The 22,001-nt window shown below is 33.5% G+C and overlaps 1 protein-coding gene across 3 annotated transcripts in view; it reads right to left on the reverse strand.

Moving 5' to 3' along the window:
* pbl (epithelial cell transforming 2 pebble) overlaps positions 1 to 22,001 on the reverse strand; it is a 77,858-nt gene that overhangs the window by 43,305 nt on the left and 12,552 nt on the right. The gene's annotated exons all lie outside the window — the stretch shown is intronic.

A 22,001-nucleotide genomic window follows, 5' to 3' on the forward strand; every position in this document is an offset into this window, starting at 1 on the left:
TATGAATTTGGAAAATAAACTTGTATGAATTTGGAAAATAAAGGACTATAAAGGAGCATATGACGAAAAAAAGCTAAAAAACAAAAAAATTAAATTTACTTCCTAGAGTCAAGTACACAAACCCCAAATTTAAAAGAGAATTGTGTCTTAAAAGTATCCTTACTTGAATTCTCCGCTTCTTTGGCTCGGAATCAATACCAAAATTGTTAAAGTAAAGACAAAATCTGTGGAACCGGGCATGCATTTTTTCAGTGTTTGAATGTTTACTGCAAATATGCTATATTTTTTCTGTCAGCTTTTTTCACACTAAGACAAAATTCATGTTTTTTGCGACAATCGGCATTAAAATAAATGTATGTGACAAACGTGTCGGTCTAAAGACTCATATTCGATTTTAAAGGAGCATAGATAAAGTTTTAACCAAAATATTTTCAATTAAATAGTTGATTGAATTTTAAAATATATTTAATTAAAGAATTAATCGTTAAAATTAATTTTTTGATTAAATTAATTTAGTTGAGAAAAATTTGGAACATTTTTAAGTTTTTATTAAAACATTACTGTTTTGATTTCAGCTTAAAACCATTCGGTGTGCGTGTGACACAAAATTGCCGTGACTTAAGAGTCACGATATTTTTCGTGAGTCACGACATTTTCGTGCGTGAGTATACGAGAATACAAGTTTTCTTTTCGTAAGTGAGCGTGAGTCCTACCAAACAATATGAGTGAGTAAGATTTTCTGTCTTGAGTGTGCATGAACGTGAGTAAAATATTACTCACGTGCACACCTCTAGATTAAACTACACAGAAACAAATATTTTTTGTCTTCAATCTCGAAATTAATTGATGCAATTAATTTCTAATTGAAACGTCTTCAATCACAGAAATTATAGTATCAATGAAAAAAAAAATAATTGAAATTCAATTAAAAAAATTAATTGATCCAATTAAAAAATAAATTGATACTATTAATTTTTGTTTCAATTAAAAAATTGTTGAATCAATTAAATGTCTAATTGAATATTTTTTAAGACACAATTAATTGGAAAAATTTGTGAACTTTTTTTCTGTGTACAAGGGTAGCTTAATCAATAATAATCCAACCACACTGAAAAAAAAGCGTACTCGGTTCCAAAGATTTTGTCTTTACTTTAAAAAATTTGGTATTGATTCCGAGCCAAAGAAGCGGAGAATACAAGTAAGGATACTTTTAAGACACAATTCTCTTTTAAATTTAGGTTTTGTGTAATTGCTTCTAGGAAGAAAATTGTAATTTTTCGCTTTCTCAGCTTTTTTTCTTCATATGCTATCAAAGTCCTTTAAAAACGGGTTAACGGCAACTTTATTTTCCAAATTATGACTCGACTTCCAGTAGAAATTATGCTATGTTTGAAGTAAAAAACTTCATTAAAATAAAGTTTTGAAAAACATGTCCTATATTTGAACGATTTTTTGCTTTGTAGTCAAGATGCAAAAAGACAACAAATTTAAAGACAATTTCATTACATTTAAAGAATTTTTCTGAATTATTAAAGTCAAGTTGACCTTAGCCTATAAATTTTTTCTTTCATGTTAAGATACCCATTTTTAAGTCAAATCACTTAATTATAAGGACAATACGACTTCATTGAAAAGTTTATCGACTTTTGGATAAGGAAAATAACTTTATTTTAGAGAAATGCGTCTTCTATGCTAAGCAAAATTTGTATTCGTATTTTAAAGACACGAAATCTTTGACCTCACGACAATATTTTTTCAGTGCACGATTAGCTAATTTGAGCTAAAAATGTTTGATAGTTTGGCAGTGGCGACGAAATCTTTTTCGAGTTATGCAAATATTTGCACTGTGTGACAATTAAATTTCATTAAATTTTGACTCAAATACAAAGAAAAATCCAACTATAATTGTTATCGAAAAATTCCTAAGATGGTATAAACTCGAATAAATTATTTCATCTAAAGGCCGGTATTAAGTTCGCATTATCTATAAATTGACTTCCAAATTAGGAAAAGGCGAGTTTTTCAAAACTTTCAAAGTCGACTTATCAATTATTTAAATATGTTGCCTATATGATTCTCACTACAATTCTTCGATTCAACAACTGATGTCTTCAATACTACTATTTTTTCTGAAGAGTAGATGACAAAGACCTCCAGGAGCAACATTTTTATAGCAAGTATACCGCGAAATAGATGGAACATTTTATTTGTATTTTATTTTATTTTTATACCAGCCTGACACTCCATCATTGTACTACGTGTATTGCATTCCAGTATTAGTGATATCGTAAAATGTTAGATGTATAGTTAAGGCTTTGAGACATCTGTTCCTCTTTTAATTACCTTTATTATATTCAATTCATTATTTGTTTGCTTATTCTCACACAAAGTATACCTAAATGTTTGCAATGCAATGTTATATAAACATACTGTCTGTTTCTAAGGGCTCGGTAAATACCATTAGCATTGGTAACTATGTAAAGATAATGCAACATTTTATTTGTTACATTCTGTGAACTTAGCTTGTTCTTTATGGAAAATCTTGGCGTCTCCGAAATCAAGCCATGCAATTAAGGATTATTTCATGGTACAATTTCCGTAAAAAAACCTACCCAGCACAAACTCTCATTACCCGGTAATCTTGAAAATTAATAACCTCTTATTAATTGGCATCGCTCCGGATTACATTTACATACGCATGTCATACCTTCGGCCATAAAATAAGTAGCGTATAAAGAGCATTTGATCACCTAATATATAATCAGTTGTTCGTAGTTTGTAAACTACGAACTGCTGCTTCTGTCACCGATTCTAATGGATCAATGATGTAAGATGGACACTACTTGAATAGGAACTTAAAAAGTAAATTAAATTAACATTGTATACACATACGTACAATTTTTGAATAATATAAAACGTAGTTTTAGTTTTTGAATAATATAAAACGTAGTTCTCTACGCTGAAAAAAAGCTTGTCCGATTCCAAGGATTTTGTCTTTACACTAATTATTTTGGTATTGATTCCGAACCAAAGAAACGGAGAATTAAAGAGATGCTAGGACGCGAATATTTCGGATTTTGTTCGACTTCTTGTTCATGTGCTATCAGAGTCCTTTAGAAACTGTTTAATGATAAATTTTTCGTGTAATTATACCCATTTTTTAAGTCGAATAAGGACAAAACAACGTTCTTAAAAAGTTTATCCACTCTTGGACAAGGCAAATAACGTGATGCTTTTTCTATGGTAAGCAAAACTCGCAAAAACAAAACTTTGGTCTCTCAATATATTCTTTCAGTGTATGTTAAACCTTATGAAATAAAAAGAATACAATGCATAATGCCGTTTATAATGAATCCATTAGGAGAGATGTACATTTGAATGTGCATATAACTCAGCAGCATTAAACTCAAATTATTTCCAATATCAAACAAGAAAACTTACTAAAACAACTAATGAGTTAAATTCGTGATTACTACACCTACATTCATTTAAATCAATGCCTGGAAAATCTTCAGAATCAACGTTAGATTACATTTTTTTAACTTTTTAAGTAAATGCTCAATTCTGTTGATGTTTAAGGTTATTTATGCCATAATTTATTCCATTTTATTAAGCCATTATCGGCCAACTGCATTACATTTTGAGAACAATCATCACAAATTACTGAGAGGTATTTATTATTGTCATTATAAGTTAGTCATTATATTTCATCGCAATGTAATGTAACGTGTAATGAGAGTTTTACTGCTGGTAATGCAAATTGTAATGAGTTGTGGTTACCTAGTTTTTGCTAGGTATATGCATCATATCTAGTTTGGCAAGTATACCAGTGTGTATTTGTTCCAATCTGCTTTCCTGACATTTAGCGGAAATGTGGTCTTAGTAGTAAGGAGAAACTAATGTATCGATGATCTAAGAAGATATGTTCGATTAAAACTTGCCTTACAGATATTTTATCATTTTGCTACCTCTGAAACTAGGCTTTAGACAATAAAATTCCTTTTGTCATGTCATCGTATTTCCTTTAGGGGCAAACAAATTCGTATTTCGAACATATTGATCAAATGTGTTCTATATTTTCTATTCTAAATCAATTGCAATGGTTATCACGTACAATTATGCCATGTTAACTCTTTGTTCATTTGCCGTTCCTAAGGAGACATGAATGACTTGGGAATAGTCAACTGAATTTCAAATTTATATCATTTGAATATTCTAAAGAATTTTTCCCGACACAGCCTTAAAATGAATTTGATTTTTCAAATAGTAATTCTAACGACCACTGTAATAAAACAATTTGTTGCCCATTTCAATAAAAAACGAATAAATAAACAATTACAAATGTTAAGAAATTAAGAAGGAAATGAAAATGCAGAGGCACACGACACATGGATACGTGTGGAGAAGTGACAGCTGCTTTATTCTACACCTCAATATCCCTTCCACCTCTATCTACAGCAACGAACACATGGCATTTTCAAGATAAAATATACTACACTAAAAAAAATTAGATAGAATTAGAAATTAGAAAGAAAATGTAGGTTTATTATAGAAAATTTTACTAAAAGATATTACAAGTGGCGACAATGATACAAATGAGTTAAAACTGTAGGTTTTAGAGAAGTTTTTTTTCTGCCGTTTAAGAAAATTTCGTATTTCGATGAAAAATTAATCAAAGATTTTGATCTTCTTAAAATAAAACTAGGCTCTATAGAATTCGTATTAATTTAGCATAGACAGGTTTATGGGCTCAATCAAACCAAACACCAAAATGTTTTTCAGAGGTGGATTATCCCCTCAGTAATACTGGTCGTATTTTTGAGTGTCTCAAAAACGCCGTTCGGTCTCCGCTATAAGGAGGTCCCTTTTTCAAGTTTGATACTGAATAGTCGAAATGAGCCTAGGACAAGATCTCATTTGTCAGCTTAAAATTTAAATGATAACAAAGTAAAAAATGTCTTCTTTATTTAAAAAAAACTTAAACCAAGATGCAAACTGCACAAAATAAATCTTAGCTGATACTTAAATCTTTTATCTATAATTTAATTTTAAATGAGATCAATTAATTTAAAGATTATTTCTACAAATAAAAATATTTTTCTTTACTTTAATGGAAGACGTACAATTTTAAAAGAAGTGCGCCCTTTTTTCAAAGGTTCATATCCTAAACCTGAGGAAAAATGAGGAAAATTTAATTACAATTAATTAATTTCTATGAAGTGGATTTTGGGTAGTATTTCATTTTTGCGAAGCTCAAATTTTCAAATATGTACACCATGGACTTATAGTCCTCTATCCGATGGTAAAAACATATATTGCAAACGTGTTTTGGTTTTCCAATATATGGCCTACAAATATGGCGTTGCGGTGATCCACACAAATGTGTCCGCCATGGACCCAGAAAGTTTTTAAGATTCTGTATTCAAGCTTTTCAAGCTATTTGTTGTTGACTACACTGAAAACATATTTTCGTGATATTAAAGATTATGCAACCCAAATTTTAGACTGCGCAATTTACAAAATATTAAAGACATTTTTTTTTAAATAATGTAGTTTAATTTAGTAGGTGTTTAGACCTATTGACTTTTTAAAATCTCTGTAAATTTTTTGTTTATGAATCTAAGTAAATACTTCAAAAGCAAAAGTTTCATATTTTGTTAAGATCTTTATAATGGTTATCAGAAATGGGCACCATAGGTGTATACGAAGCGAAATAAAAAATTAAAAATCAAATTTGACGTCATAGTCAAAAATGACCAACGCACGAAATATAGCCCCTGATCAACCACGAACAACGACATGCGTTTCTTTTCGATCGGACTTCAAATAACGACACAGCGCAATAAATTGTATTTCGGGGGGTCGTAGGGTGCACGGAAAAAAAAGTTTTGGTATTCTGAAATTGTCTTCGAATATGCTACAAAACTGGGGGGTGACCGCATCAACATTTTTTCGTGACCCTATCTAGTGTATACTGATTTTAATTTTATTGATTCTGGATTTAAAGCCAGATAAGTAGCTAAAAATGTCTGTCTTTATTTTAAAAAAGTCACACATTTGGCTCGGAATCAATACGAAATTCTTAAGGGAACGTCAAAATCTTTGGAATCAAGCAAAAAATTTTTGAGCGTAGTGTTTACAAGAAATAATAATACCTTGGCAATAAATTCAATATTCTTTACGTATTCTGTTTCGAGAGAGATAGAATAGTTTGTGAGATAGAACGTCTTTTGTGAAGCAACTTTTGTTATTGTGAAAAAAATGGAAAAATGGAAAAAAGGAATTTCGTGTTTTGATGAAATACTGTTTTTTGAAGGGAAAAAATACGGTGGAAGCAAAAACTTGGCTTGGTAATGAGTTTCCGGATTCTGCACCAGGAAAATCAACAATAATTGATTGGTATGCAAAATTCAAGCGTGGTGAAATGAGCACGGAGGACGGTGAACGCAGTGGACACCCGAAAGAGGTGGTTACCGACGAAAACATCAAAAAAATCCACAAAATGATTTTGAATGACGTTGACATTGAATGAAGTTGATCGAGATAGCAGAGGCCTTAAAGATATCAAAGGAACATGTTGCAAAATGGGTGCCGCGCGAGCTCACTCACTGTTAACTCGTAATACACCCGAGTTTTTCCGTCGATATGTGACAATGGATGAAACATGGCTCCATCACTACACTCCTGAGTCCAATCGACAGTCAGCTGAGTGGACAGCGACCGGTGAACCGTCTCCGAAGCGTGGAAAGACTCAAAAGTCCGCTGGAAAGTAATGGCCTCTGTTTTTTGGGATGCGCATGGAATAATTTTTATCGATTATCTTGAGAAGGGAAAAACCATCAACAGTGACTATTATATGGCCTTATTGGTCGAAATCGCGGCAAAACGGCCCCATATGAAGAAGAAAAAAGTGTTGTTCCACCAAGACAACGCACCGTGCCACAAGCCATTGAGAACGATGGCAAAAATTCATGAATTGGGCTTCGAATTGCTTCCCCACCAAACGTATTCTCCAGATCTGGCCCCCAGCGACTTTTTCTTGTTCTCAGACCTCAAAAGGATGCTCGCAGGGAAAAAATTTCGCTGCAATGAAGAGGTGATCGCCGAAATTGAGGCCTATTATGAGGCAAAACCGAAGGAGTACTACCAAAATGGTATCAAAAATTGGAAGGTCGTTATAATCGTTGTATCGCTCTTGAAGGGAACTATGTTGAATAATAAAAACGAATTTTGACAAAAAAATGTGTTTTTCTTTGTTAGACCGGGGACTTATCAACCAACCTGTTAAGTTAACAATTTTTCCTCTTCACGTAACAATCGTAAAAGGCATTTGCCTCAAAACGTTTTGGTCAGAGCGGTCGGAGCTAAAACAGTCGAATAGTGTGGTTGTGAAACGATATTGGTTGAATTTTTGTTGAAAAACTCAAGAAGGATCAAGGAGCCACCGTGATGCAATGGTTAGCATGCCCGCCTTGCATACACAAGGTCGTGGGTTCGATTCCTGCTTCGACCGAACACCAAAAAGTTTTTCAGCGCTCAGTAATGCTGGTGACATTCTCTAAGTGGTTTCACTGCAATGTGGAACGCCGTTCGGACTCGGCTATAAAAAGGAGGTCCCTTGTCATTGAGCTTAACATGGAATCGGGCAGCACTCAGTAATAAGATAGAAGTTCAGCAATGTGGTATCATAAGGGACTGAATAGTCTAAGTGAGCCTGACACATCGGGCTGCCACCTAACCTAACCTAAGGGCGTATGCGATGGTGCAATGACAAGCGACCTTAACATACATCCGATAAGATTTATTAAAGCCAAGTTTTATAAAACTAATTCCAACAGAATTTTTATTTATATAAAATTTATTTATTAAAGTCGAAAAGTTTATCGACTTTTCGTCAAAGAAATACACATTTGTATCAAATGGATTCATACGATATGCCAAGCAAAACTTGCCCTCGTATTTTAAGAACAAGAAATGTTTGTACTCACAATAATATTTTTCAGTGTATGTTAGATATTTTACTCTTTATTATGTCTTTTCCAACTATTCTGTTTTTATGTTTTACTCGTTTATTTATTTTCCTAAGTGTAGCATATACTCTTTGTTTTACTAGCCGCTCTCTATCTATGTACCTCCTATTTGATATAATTGAGAATACTCATCATTTCATAGCTATTGTCTGTTAGCATTCAATATTAATCTTTACACATATGTGCATAATATATTTTGAATATGAATATTGTTTATAGAGCTGTTCAAAGATTTGTATATTTAACTAAATTTGTTTATTATTCTTACAAATTGAACGTCTTAGTACGTTGTCAGTCATGTTTCCCCTACAATCATCAATGTATGAGTATCTCTCATTATTAAAAGACAGACAGACAATTGTTTAAATTTTGTTGTATCTGGGAATTCGAATGCAATGCGAGGGAGGAGGTGATCGTCTGAAAGGTCAATCACCAAACATAACAAAAATGGATTTAGACGCGAAGAATTTCAAATATATATTACTAGTTGATGCATATATTTGCAACAACACGTACACTCAAAACAAAAGTTTACTTGGATCAAAAGATTTTGACCTTCCCTTAAGGATTTTAGTATTGATTCCGAGCCAGAGATGCGTCTTCTTTAAAAATTAAGACATTTTTTTCCGATCTATGTGGCTTTAAATGTAGGATCAAAAAATTAAAATTAGCATTGAGATACATACAAACAAATGCCAGTTTAAAAATCGAAATTATAACGTATAGTTCAAAGTATATAAACTCAGCCAACTTCACTCAAATCGATGATTTGATGGTGGCAAAGGAAAAGAGAGATGTTTGTATGAATTTATTTCGGCATAAACCGGCTATCTATGTAAAACCTTTTTTCGGAAGGTTCAAGTGTAGTTTATTGTTGGGTTTAAAAAACTGCCTGAATTTATTCTTATAATTGGTTGATAGTTTTGCTGCAAGTAGAGGATGCTGATGAGGAATGTGGTAATTCCGAAACGTGCGTCCATCCAACCATCTTGCAGTCTATAGGGCTTTGCCCAAATAAATTTGACAAACATTCTTTTCCTCTGTTGGTTAAGCTACACTTGTAGTTTAGTCAAAAAACAACAACAATGATTATGTTTTCTTAATTCCAAAAAAACAACTTTAAATCAAAGATGCTACGAGGGCAGTTCGGAAACTTCTTAGCCTAATACAAAAAGCGCGGTATAAACAGAAAAAAGTTAAGAGTTTTCGAAACTTCCATCTCTGTAATGAACACATGTTAAATGTTGTTTCGATGTGGCAAATTCTTCATATAGAAACAGGTGTTCAAAGAAGACGCATCTGCAATTTTTTTACAATGGAAAAATTAGAAATGCGTCCTTTCATTAAATATTTACATAAAAAAGGTTTATCGGGACAAGAAATTCAAAATGATATGGTGAATGTGTTAGGTGAAAGTGCACATTCATATGCAACAGTAAAAAATTGGGTGGCTGAATTTAAACGTGGTCGTACAAGCATTGAAGATGAACCACGTAGTGGACGTCGAAAAACAGCAACAACAACAGAAATTGTAGCCAAAGGTCATGATATGGTATTAAATGATCGACGGATAAAAGTGCGTGAAATTGCTAATATCATGGGCATCTCAAATGATCGAGTCCATTTAATTTTGCATGAAGAACTACAGATGAAAAAGCTTTCTGCAAGATGGGTGCCGCATTTGTTAACAGTCGATCAAAAACGCATAAGAATGAACATTTCTCAAGCTTGTTTGGATCGTTTTAAGCGAAATAAAATGGATTTTAGGCGTCGTTTTATAACTGTTGATGGGACATGGATCCACCACTATACTCCAGAGACAAAAGAACAATCCAAACAATGGACTGAAGCTGGAGGAAGTGCCCCAAAGAAGGCAAAAACAATTCAATCGGCTAGTAAGGTTATGGCAACGGTTTTTTGGGACTTCAAATGTATTTTATTGATTGACTATCTGCAAAAGGGTAAAACAATAAATTCAGAGTACTATTGCAACCTTTTGGATCAATTAAATGTACAAATTCGAAAAAAACGTCCTGGCTTACAACACAAAAAAATAATTTTTCATCAAGACAATGCACCAACGCACAAGAGTATTTTAACAATGGCTAAAATCAACGAATTAAAGTACGAGTTGCTTGACCACCCACCTTATTCTCCTGATTTAGCTCCCAGTGACTTTACCTTGTTCCTAAATCTAAAAAAAATTCCTTGCTGACAAGCGTTTTACCTCAAATGAAGATGCAATTACAGTTGTAAACCACTATTTTGAAGTTTCAGGAGCTTATATTGAAAAATAAAAATATTTTTGAAAAACTAACTATTCTCTTTCATTGATAGGCTAAGAAGTTTCCGAACCGCCCTCGTAAATCCTCAAAACAAGTCTGCGCCTATATTTGAAGCGTTTTTCTCTTAAATCTAAAGATTCAATATTTTAGTTAATTTCTTTAAATCAAAAATGTGTTTCTTTACTTTAACGAAAATTTGCCTTAGTTCAAAGACATACGACATTGACGGAGGGACGCAAATTTACAAAATTTGTGTCTTAAATTTAATAAAATTAATTTTTTCAACATTCTAGTGACAGTTCATTTTATTGTCTAATGAAACATTTTGATCTATTGCATTCAGAAATAATGTAATTCGTTGTGGAATTCAAGTGTGTTAGCTGTGTTGGCTAGATATTATTTCTGTGACAGTTTAGTTGAAATTTTCTAAAATTAACATAACAGGTTGGCTGATAAGTCTAACAAAGAAAAACACTTTTTTTGTCAAAATTCGTTTTTATTATTCAACATTGTTCCCTTCAAGAGCGATACAACGATTATAACGACCTTCTAATTTTTTATAACGACCTTCCAATTTTTCTTTCGGGTTTGCCTCAAAATAGGCCTCAGTTTCAGTGATCACCTCTTCATTGCAGGCAAAGTTTTTCCCTGTGAGCATCCTTTTGAGGTCTGAGACCAAGAAAAAGTCGCTGGGGCCAGATCTGGAGAATACGGTGGGTGGGGAAGCAATTCGAAGCCCAATTCATGAATTTTTGCCATCGTTCTCAATGACTTGTGGCACGGTGCGTTGTCTTGGTGAAACAACACTTTTTTCTTCTTCATATGGGGCCGTTTTGCCGCGATTTCGACCTTCAAACGCTCCAATAACGCCATATAATAGTCACTGTTGATGTTTTTTCCCTTCTCAAGATAATCGATAAAAATTATTCCATGCGCATCCCAAAAAACAGAGGCCATTACTTTGCCAGCGGACTTTTGAGTCTTACCACGCTTCGGAGACGGTTCACCGGTCGCTGTCCACTCAGCCGACTGTCGATTGGACTCAGGAGTGTAGTGATGGAGCCATGTTTCATCCATTGTCACATATCGACTGAAAAACTCGGGTGTATTACGAGTTAACAGCTGCAAACACCGCTCAGAATCATCAACACGTTGTTGTTTTTGGTCAAATGTGAGCTCGCGCGGCACCCATTTTGCACAGAGCTTCCGCATATACAAATATTGATGAATGGCCTCTGCTATCTCGATCAACTTCATTTTACGGTCATTCAAAATCATTTTGTGGATTTTTTTGATGTTTTTGTCGGTAACCACCTCTTTCGGGCGTCCACGGCGTTCACCGTCCTCCGTGCTCATTTCACCACGCTTGAATTTTGCATACCAATCAATTATTGTTGATTTCCATGGGGCAGAGTCCGGAAACTCATTATCAAGCCAAGTTTTTGCTTCCACCGTATTTTTTCCTTTCAGAAAACAGTATTTTATCAAAACACGAAATTCCTTTTTTCCCATTTTTTTCACAATAACAAAAGTTGCTTCACAAAAGACGCTCTATCTCACAAACTAATTGACTTACAGACGTCAAATTTTGACACGAATCGTTTGAAGGTTGGTACTATATATACGCTATAATAATAGCGACGCCATCTATGTGTCAGACCGGGGACTTATCAGCCAACCTGTTACACCACCTTCCTTCTGGTGGGGTTACTGTTTTTTGAGTGTACTATCAAACAAGTATATACAGCAGTAAGTTCGGCCGGGCCGAATCTTAAATACCCACCACCATGAACCAAATATTAGGGTTTCCTTTGAAATTTCAGGAGGGCGTGAGGACTTGAGGACACTTCCCGAAGATAAATTTAAAGATTTCATCCATGAGGACTATATCAGATTCTGGATTTATAAGAACCATTTTTGTTAGAGTTTTAGAGGAGTCATTAACATCTCTTTAAGTGTGCAAGAAAATTATAAAATAACATCTTGATTTGAAATCTTAAATCTGTAGAAGTAAAATCTGGAAATTTTACATTGAGTTTCAAGCAATTTTCATCATCAGTGCGCCTTCTACACCCTCAAGAAGTGAAGTCTAGAAACCCAAGGAGTTAAATCGGGAGATCGTTCTTATGGGGGCTATACTGAAATATGGACCGATCCTCACCATTTTCGGCACACTTCTTTATGGTCCTAAAATAACTCTAGATTTCCAATTTCAGACAAATTGGATAAAAAATAAGGTTTCTATAGGCCCAAGACCCCAAATCGGGAGGTCGTTTTATATGGGGAACATACCAAAACATGGACCGATACTCACAATTTTTGGCAAACGTATTTGTGGTCCTACAATACCTCTAGATTTCCAATTTCCGGTAAATTGAATAAAAACTGCGATTTCTATAAGCCCAAGAAGTAAAATCGGGAGATGGGTCTTTATGGGGGCTATACCAAAATATGGACCGATACTCACAATTTTTGGCACACGTATTTGTGGTCCTACAATACCTCTCGATTTCCATTTTCCGGTAAATTGAATAAAAACTGCGGTTTCTATAAGCCCAAGAAGTAAAATCGGGAGATCGGTCTATATGGGGGCTATACCAAAATATGGACCGATACTCACAATTTTTGGCACACGTATTTGTGGTCCTACAATACCTCTAGATTTCCAATTTCCGGTAAATTGAATAAAAACTGCGATTTCTATAAGCCAAAGAAGTAAAATCGGGAGATGGGTCTATATGGGGGCTATACCAAAATATGGACCAATACTCACAATTTTCGGCACACGTATTTGTGGTCCGACAATACCTCTAGATTTCCAATTTCAGGTAAATTGAATAAAAACTGCGGTTTCTATAAGCCCAAGAAGTAAAATCGGGAGATCGGTCTATATGGGGGCTATGCCAAAATATGGACCGATACTCACCATTTTTGGCACACCTCTTTACGGTCACAAAATACCTCCAGATTTCAAATTTCAGGCAAATTGGATAAAAACTACGGTTTCTATAAGCCCAAGACCCCAAATCGGGAGGTCGGTTTATATGGGGACTATATCAAAACCTGGACCGATACAGCCCATCTTCGAACTTGACCTGCCTGCAGACAAAAGACGAGTTTGTGCAAAATTTCAGCACGATTGCTTCATTATTGAAGACTGTAGCGTGATTACAACAGACAGACAGACAGACAGACAGACAGACGGACAGACGGACATCGTTATATCGTCTTAGAATTTCTCCCTGATCAAGAATATATATACTTTATATAGTCGGAAATCGATATTTCGATGCGTTACAAACGGAATGACAAACTTATTATACCCCCGTCACCATTCTATGGTGGTGGGTATAAAAATGATTGTAATGATTGATTGAAAGTTTGACTTGCATCGAAACTGTACTAATGAGGAATGTGGAAGTTCCAACACCATATCCAACAATTTGCAACTTGATGATCAGCTACTTATCAATAAGTGATGGAGATCATAACGTTTTTATGACAAACATAATATTTTTAGTACATGGAGTTGTAATGTTCCGATGAAGATTTTATATTTATTTCGTAACAATGAAAGCAATGATAATTTTTCGCTTTAGTAGCCGTGGGAAATTTTTCATTTCTTTATAATGGGCAAGTTATTTACATAAAGGCCTAATAAGGGTATATTCGACTTGCATACATCTTCTGCATAAGTAATAGATTTAACCACTAGATTTTATGTTGATGCAAATTAGTCCCATTCAAAAAATATAATGTACTTCCATATATCGGTCAGCGGGTATTCCTACATAAATATTCTAATGATAAAAGGATATTAACCCTTATTTCCTATTCAAATGTCCTTGTACTTGATATGTAATTAGTTATGCACATTTTAGTTTCTAATTTGTATAATACCGGAACATGGTAGGGTGCTTTGGTTTAAAGACCATATAACTCATTATTAAAGTCAATAGAAATGCACACAAATATGTTTATATATTTTGTAAGACCGTGAAAGTAAACACATTTAATTACAAAAGTCGGATTAAACTAGGGTAACAGTTACAACAAACAAAAATGAAAGAGCTAAAATCGGCCCTAGTCGATTATACGATACCATACTAAACCATCCCTGAGTGAACTAAGTGCTACCCGATTCCATGTTAAGCTCAATGACAAGGGACCTCCTTTTTATAGCCGAGTCCGAACGGCGTTCCACATTGCAGTGAAACCACTTAGAGAAGCTTTGAAACCCTCAGAAATGTCTACAGTATTACTGAGGTGGGATAATCCACCCAGTGTTGCCAGGTGATTTTTGATTCTTCCCCCCAAATCTTAAGAAAAAAACCCCTAAATTGGTCTAAGCTTTTTTCAAAAACCCCCAAAAAATTTCAGAATTTAAATGTACAAAAAGTGGTCCGAAAATTACGTGAAAAAAAATTCTGTAGTGATACACTTTAAAAATTAAATTTAACACAGATATATATCCTGAAAGAAGAGCTCTTTCCTGAGAAACGAAATTTTAGAAAAACTAAGTTTTCTTTTGATGCTAATTTTTTTTTCGTTTGAAGTAAATAAAAAATAAAATTTGCTATTTAAGAAAATACTTTAAAACAAAAGAGATTTTCGTTTAAAATTTCATCCCTGAGGAAATTATTTTTTCTATGGATGTAATAATACAATATGTATATCAATTTAAAAAGCGAGCTTACTCTTAAAAAGCTTTCAGCTGCTAAGTTAAAATACGATTGTTTTTAATTTTGTCAAATATTAAAAATGCCCTTTCAACAGAAGAGTTTAAAAAAGCTAACGAAAATAATGCTATTGGATACTTGTTTGTATTTAGGATCTTCTTGTTGACTTTCTTTTTTCTCATAACTCATGCTAGAATTGTTCCGAATTTGCTTGAGAATTGCCCCACTTTATAAGGTCTGAAATAATTGTTTACCCCCAAAAATCCCCCCAAATAAATTTCACCCCTAAAAATCCCCCTAAACGTGAAAAAACCCCCAAAATTGGGGGGGAAACCCCTAACCTGGCAAACACTGAATCCACCGCTGAAAAACTTTTTGGTGTTCGGTAGAAGCAGGAATCCCACGACCTTGTGTATGCAAGGCGGGCATGTTAACCATTGCACCACGGTGGCTATGTGGTGGCTATTGTACCATTTAAATTTTAGAACACGCAATTTACACAATATTAAGGACAAATTTCTTTAAAATAATGAAATTTTAATGAGAAATAATTTATAATTTTTGCTTCAAATATTTTTTTTATTAAATTTAGGACACGACTATCGTACCTTCGTTAAGGTCGCATGTCACAAGGGAAATGTTCTTTAAAATAAAATAAAAAAACACACATTTTTGATTTAAAGAAATTGTCTTTAAATTTACTGATATTCAATATAATTTAATTTAAATTTAAAATAAAAACGCTTCAAATATATGCTATGAATTATCTTGAGGACTTTGCATTTTTGGCTTAAAATTGTTTTGAAAGTAAGAAAATTTTTCCACTTTGAAATATTTGTTATGATTTTAAAATTTGAATTTATTTGTACGTGAATATCCGTATTAATATATCGTAAAAAGAGAATGAAAATTCGAAAAATGAGATCTGCATCCTAAATTCAATTTTATCGATAATAGTAAATCTATTATCGCTTAATAGGTCCCTAAAATTGTCCTTATATTAAAGAAGCCGCATATTTGGCTCGGAATCCATACCAAAATCCTTAAGGGAAGGTCAAAATCTTTGGATCCAAGTAAACTTTTTTGAATGAAGTATCAAGTACATGAAGCACATATTTAACAAAAAATTGCACCTTCAATGCAAATTTACACAAAATCGTTAGTGTAAAATCAAAATCTTTCGAACAACGCAAGCTTTTGTTATTTTGTACACTGAAAAAATTACTTACATGATATTAAAGATTACGCAACCTAAATTTTAGGATGCACAATTTATAAAATATTAAGGACAAATTTCTTTAAAATAACGAAATTTTAGTTTATAAAAAAGTTTATAATCTTTGCTTCAAAAATTTTTTTCATTAAAATTACGACATAAATTTTGGAAATTTGCGTACCTCCGTTAAAGTCGCATGTCTTTGAACTACGGCAAAATTTCCTTAAAATAAAGAAACACATGTTTGATTTAAAGAAATCGTCCTTAAATTAACTAAAATATTGAATCTTTAGATTAAAGATAAAAACGCATCAAATATAGGCTAAGACTTATTTTGAGGGGATTTAACATCTTTGGCTTAGTATTTTTTTAACTAAGAAAACATTTTTTATTTTTTAGTATCCATCATAATTTCGATTTTTAAACTGGCATTTGCTTGTACATGAATAGATTTGCTAATATACCGCGAAAAGAGAATGAAAATTCGATAAATGAGATCTGTATCCTACTTCTAATTTTATTGATCCTAGATTTAAAGCGAGATAGGTCGCTAAAAATGTCTTTATTTTAAAGAAGCCGCATCTTTGGCTCGGAATCAATACCAAAATCCTTAAGGGAAGGTCAAAATCTTTGGATACAAGTAAACTAGTGTACGTCCAAGAGGTATCATAAAGAATAACATTGTGGCGAATATCTGATTATGATCCCATAAATGAGGTTTTAAGCAGACCTAATAGAATTATCTTATGCATCATATACTCATGTTTTTGAAAATCGATCGAATATAAATAATGAGCTTGATATATCACAGATTTAAGGGATACCGCATATCATAAACTAGGATTAGTAAATAATTGGGGACATATCACTAAATTTAAATATGCACATTTAAACTTTCAAAGTATACGTCCCTCCCGGTACAATAACAAGTTATGTGAGCTTAAAAGTATGTTAGTAGGTAGTAATATTGACGTGTTTGCGATCTCTGAAACATGGCTGAAGGCTATTGTTTCGAACAGATCTTTATCTATACCTGGTTATGAGATTATTAGAAGCGACCGTCTATATAGAGTTGGTGGAGGGGTAGCTATCTATTTACGTGATGGTTTAAAATACAATGTTGTTTTTCGATCTAGTGAATATGGTACTTGTGAGTCCTTGTGTGTTGAACTGCATCTACGCTCGACTATTTTTCTCTTTTGTGTTGCTTACCTTCCACATGGCGACATTGAGGCATTCCGTAGTTGCCACAGTAGCATTTTTGAAAGGTATACGCATATTTTGGTAGTAGGTGACTTTAATTGCAATTTATTTCGTGACACGGATTCGTTGGCGATGAGAGACGTGTGTGGGGGCATGGGGTTTTCAATAATTCACAATTCGTTGCCCACGCATTTTGATGTTGCTCACAACTCTACATCCCTTATTGATTTTTGCCTGACTAATGTCCCTCATCTATGGAGATTTTCTTCGCAGGGTCAATGTCCTGGTATTTCACATCACTCTATGATTTTTGGATCTATTGACATTCCAGTAGTTCATGGTGCCAGCAGTATACAGTATAGGGACTATAGAAACGTTGATTGGAATGGTATTTTTCAGTATTTGGTTGGTTATGACTTCAGCCTATTATACCTGACATGTGATGTTGATTACCAACTTTCTATTATCGATTCGGTCCTTCGTGACTTATTTGAATTTGTTCCAATTGTTACGAAACGTATTATTCCTCGCAATGATGATTGGTTGAAATCTGATTCTATAGCACATGCCCGGTCTTTAAGAGACATTGCTTATCTTGAATTGCGGCGAAATCCCTCCACGGAGAACAAAGCCTTATATAGAATGTATAGGAACCGTGCCAAAGCTGTCATTAGGAATGAGAGAAGGAAGTTCTTTGATGCTAAATTCAGTCAGATGGATGGTACACAGATTTGGAAGACTCTTCACTCATTTGGCTGTATCAATGATGATGTAGTTGTGCCTGATATTGATGTTAATAGTGTTAATGACTACTTCTGCGACTCTCAGCCTGCATATATTGGCCTTCCAATTACGACTGATCTTGTTTCAAGTAGGGGCATGTTTCAATTTTCTTGTATATTTGAGGTTGATTTACTGAAAGCGTTGGCTAAGGTTAGATCTGGTGCGGTTGGTGTAGATTGTATTCCAATAAGATTTCTCCGACTTATTTTTCCCTACATTTCTCGACATATACTTCACTTTATTAATTGTATTTTTACTTCCTCATCCTACCCAAAGATGTGGAAAACGGCCCGTGTTGTTCCAGTACCTAAAAAGGGTGATTCATTTGAATTCTCTAACCTCAGACCTATTAGCATTTTACCTGCTATGTCGAAGATAGTGGAACATATTATCAATGAACAAATTTTGGATTACCTTGATACTAATCGCCTTCTTGGATCCTTTCAGTATGGTTTTAGACGCGGCTTTAGCACTACTACTCATCTGTTGCATCTCACGGATCTAATTAGAGAAACGTTCAATAGCTCTGATGTCGGCGTTCTTGTTGGTATTGATTTATCAAGGGCATTTGATACCATTTGCCATATGACTTTGGTTGATAAATTGCGCAACAAGTTTAGGTTCTCTGTTACTGCGGCTAAATTAATGTCATCTTATTTGCATGATCGATCACAATTTGTTGCGATTGGGTCAAGAGAGTCGTCGGTCCGACATGTTTGTGGAGGGGTTCCGCAGGGGTCGGTCCTGGGACCGTTATTATTTATTATGTATATGAACGATGTGACTGATTCGATTGTATCTCATGAATGCAACTTTTTTGCTTATGCTGATGACATTCATCTATTTTTTAGGAGTAGTGATATGTCACGGTTAGAAGCAAATGTTAATATGACTTTGGGGAATCTTGCTGCCTGGCTGAGTAGTAATGGTCTCAATATTAATGTTAGTAAGTCTAATGCCATTCTATTTAATGATCATGGACGGGGCTGTATTAGGATATGTATTGGTACAACTCCTGTTAGTTTTGTTAATGAGATGAGGTGCTTGGGTGTTGTCATTGACCACAAGTTGGAGTTTGGCACTCACATAGGTGGGATCCTCTCAAGAGTTGCGTTTAAATTGCGTAGACTATATTGTGTAGATGCGTATATGCCTCGCTATATTCGCCAGAGAGTTGCAATGGCTCTTCTTATGCCCCATGTTAATTACTGCATTGAGATTACATCCGCGACATCTGGCCTCCATCTTTCAAGGATAGAAAATGCAGTTAAATCAATAGTTCGATATGTCTATGGTCTCAGGAAATATGATCATGTGTCGGCTTATGTGAGTAGCTTCCTTGGTCTTCCATTTGCGCGCTATGTTGATCTCCGGCTGCTTCAATGTTTTTATCGAGTTATGACATCAATTGGTTCTCCTCTTCTCCGCTCCATGTTCAATTTCTGTAGGTCATCAAGGAATCCACAGCTTCTTATTCCACGTATTTCATCTTTGCATTATGAAAGGTCTTTTGTTGTAAGAGTTTCTAGGCTTTGGAACCATCTTCCGTTATACCTTAGAAATTTTTCTTTTACTAATAATGTTTTTAATATCAGATGTATCGAATTTCTTTCACAGTAGCCTATAATGTATCTTTAATATATTACTTATAACTTGTCTATTACAAATTGTTTTTTTTTTTTTTTTTTTTTTTCTTCCTTTAACTGTATTAAAATGGCTTGGGGGCCTTAGTCATTTATATATAATTACTTTATTATTATCCCTACGTTATTTTCTTTTTTTAGATCTCAATTTGTGAATTGAATTTTTGTTACATTTAATTTTTATCTTCATTTGCCTTTAGCTTTGCAAAATTCAGTAGTATATTCTGAGTAGAGTGAATAAGTTTTATTTTCTCTAGCCATATGCAAAAGTTTTTTTTTTGTCAGTATTAAGTTATGTAATATAGTTTTATTTGGCCTGTTCTGGCTTTTTATATTACGTTGTTGAATAAATAAATAAATAAATAAATAAATAGATAAAATCTGTCAATACATAAATATGCGAGCTGTATCTAAATCTGAACCTTTGAGACTGATGTTTTGCCTGACTATTAGGACTGCAGTAGAAAGTATAAAATCAAATTCAACTAATGGACGTTTTTCAATATCGACACCAACCGCCTTTTTGGTTTGCCCAATATCGACTGCTATCCTAAATTAAATTGTCGACATTTTTAGAGAGGAAACTTGAATTGTGTTCAACTCACAATGTTATTTGACCACCGTGAAAAGTTGATCTACCCAGTGAGAAAATCAATGCAAGACTTGTCATAATTGTCTTCCATTTTCTTCCACAAACTGATTGCAATTCCACAAAATTTCTTAGTTCGCTAAATTCGTGTGTTATCATCATTAAGAGATTATCTTAAATAATTTATAGTATTTGGATAATTGATTTGAATTACGTTTATTGCCAATACAATGGAATGCATTCTATTTCTTCTTGGATATTTACAATCAATAAAGAGAGGGTAGGCCGCTATTGAAAAGTTCTTAAATCTGATTTCTGGCGTATAAACAATTCCAACACGTGTTTTAGTCTGTTCAAATAATAAAGTATAAGCTAATATTTAGATCAATGAAAATAGCATGGGCAAAACTGTATGCGTCAATTATATTCGAGATAGTCTGGTATTTTATTGCATTTACACAAATATTATACAATATGGGAACTAATTCCTAAATTAGTTTTCTTGTAGTGTTATATTAGGGGGGAAATAGTTTAAATGATATAAAATAAAATCAAAAAGAAAAAGGCGATTTTTGCTGATTTTTTTCCTCTCTCTATTAACCCACCCACTACCGATATCCGTTACAGAGGACATTCGAAAACGACACCAATCTCGAGCTTCCCATTTAGTTTCGATTTATTGCTCGATGTTATTTTCATATTGGTGAGAACTAAAATGCATTGCTATAAACTTCCTTGACAATCAATTAACAATTTCTGTACGTGTCTAGGAAATGGACATTTATACAAAAACTATAGCTGATATTATTTCAAATACTTTTTTGTAATTTGTTTTAGTTAATTGAGTTTGACCCTAAAAATTAATTTTTTTTCTTCATGCTGTACAAGTAAAAAAGACGAAATGTTGAATTCCATTAGGAGTAATTCGGTAGTGAAAGGGTTTCATTTGATGGCGAAAGTTCAAAGTCGATTGTTGCCAAATCAAAGTTTAAAGTCAATTTTACAAAGGTATTAATTAGCCAAATTTGAAAATTACAAAAAATTTACAACAACTTTTTCAACAATAAATCGCTCGAAATCAAACTCTCATCAATAATAATCACAATAATTATTTTTAAAGCCGAGTCTTACGGGTGAATCGCTTTAAAAATGATCTTATACCCTCATTATATACTGATTGACTGCACGAGATTTTTTAATTTCCCAACGATTTATTTTGAATTTTTGAGGAAATCGCATCAGTTTCGCTGAAAAAGGTGTTATTTTTGAGTAATATTTAATACGTATACGTTACTTTAACAACAAATTTATAATTTCAATGATGCCAAATACTGCTCTCTGACTTTAGTATCAGGAAAAACATTAGTTTTCATTGCTTTTATGAGTTTAGTGGATATTTTTTTACCTCCATAAAAAATGTAAAAAAGTTTTAAAAATTCTAAATAAAATATTTTTTCAAATAATTTAGAGTGAAATTTTTTGGAAGTCTCTATTTTATATTTTCGCATTAGAATAAATTCTACAGATGCTTCTACAATTATTTTCGTTGGCTCGATCTTGGATTGTGTGCTAA

The sequence above is a fragment of the Haematobia irritans genome, chromosome 4 (assembly GCF_050003625.1).
Source record: "Haematobia irritans isolate KBUSLIRL chromosome 4, ASM5000362v1, whole genome shotgun sequence".
NCBI classification, from domain to species: domain Eukaryota; kingdom Metazoa; phylum Arthropoda; class Insecta; order Diptera; family Muscidae; genus Haematobia; species Haematobia irritans.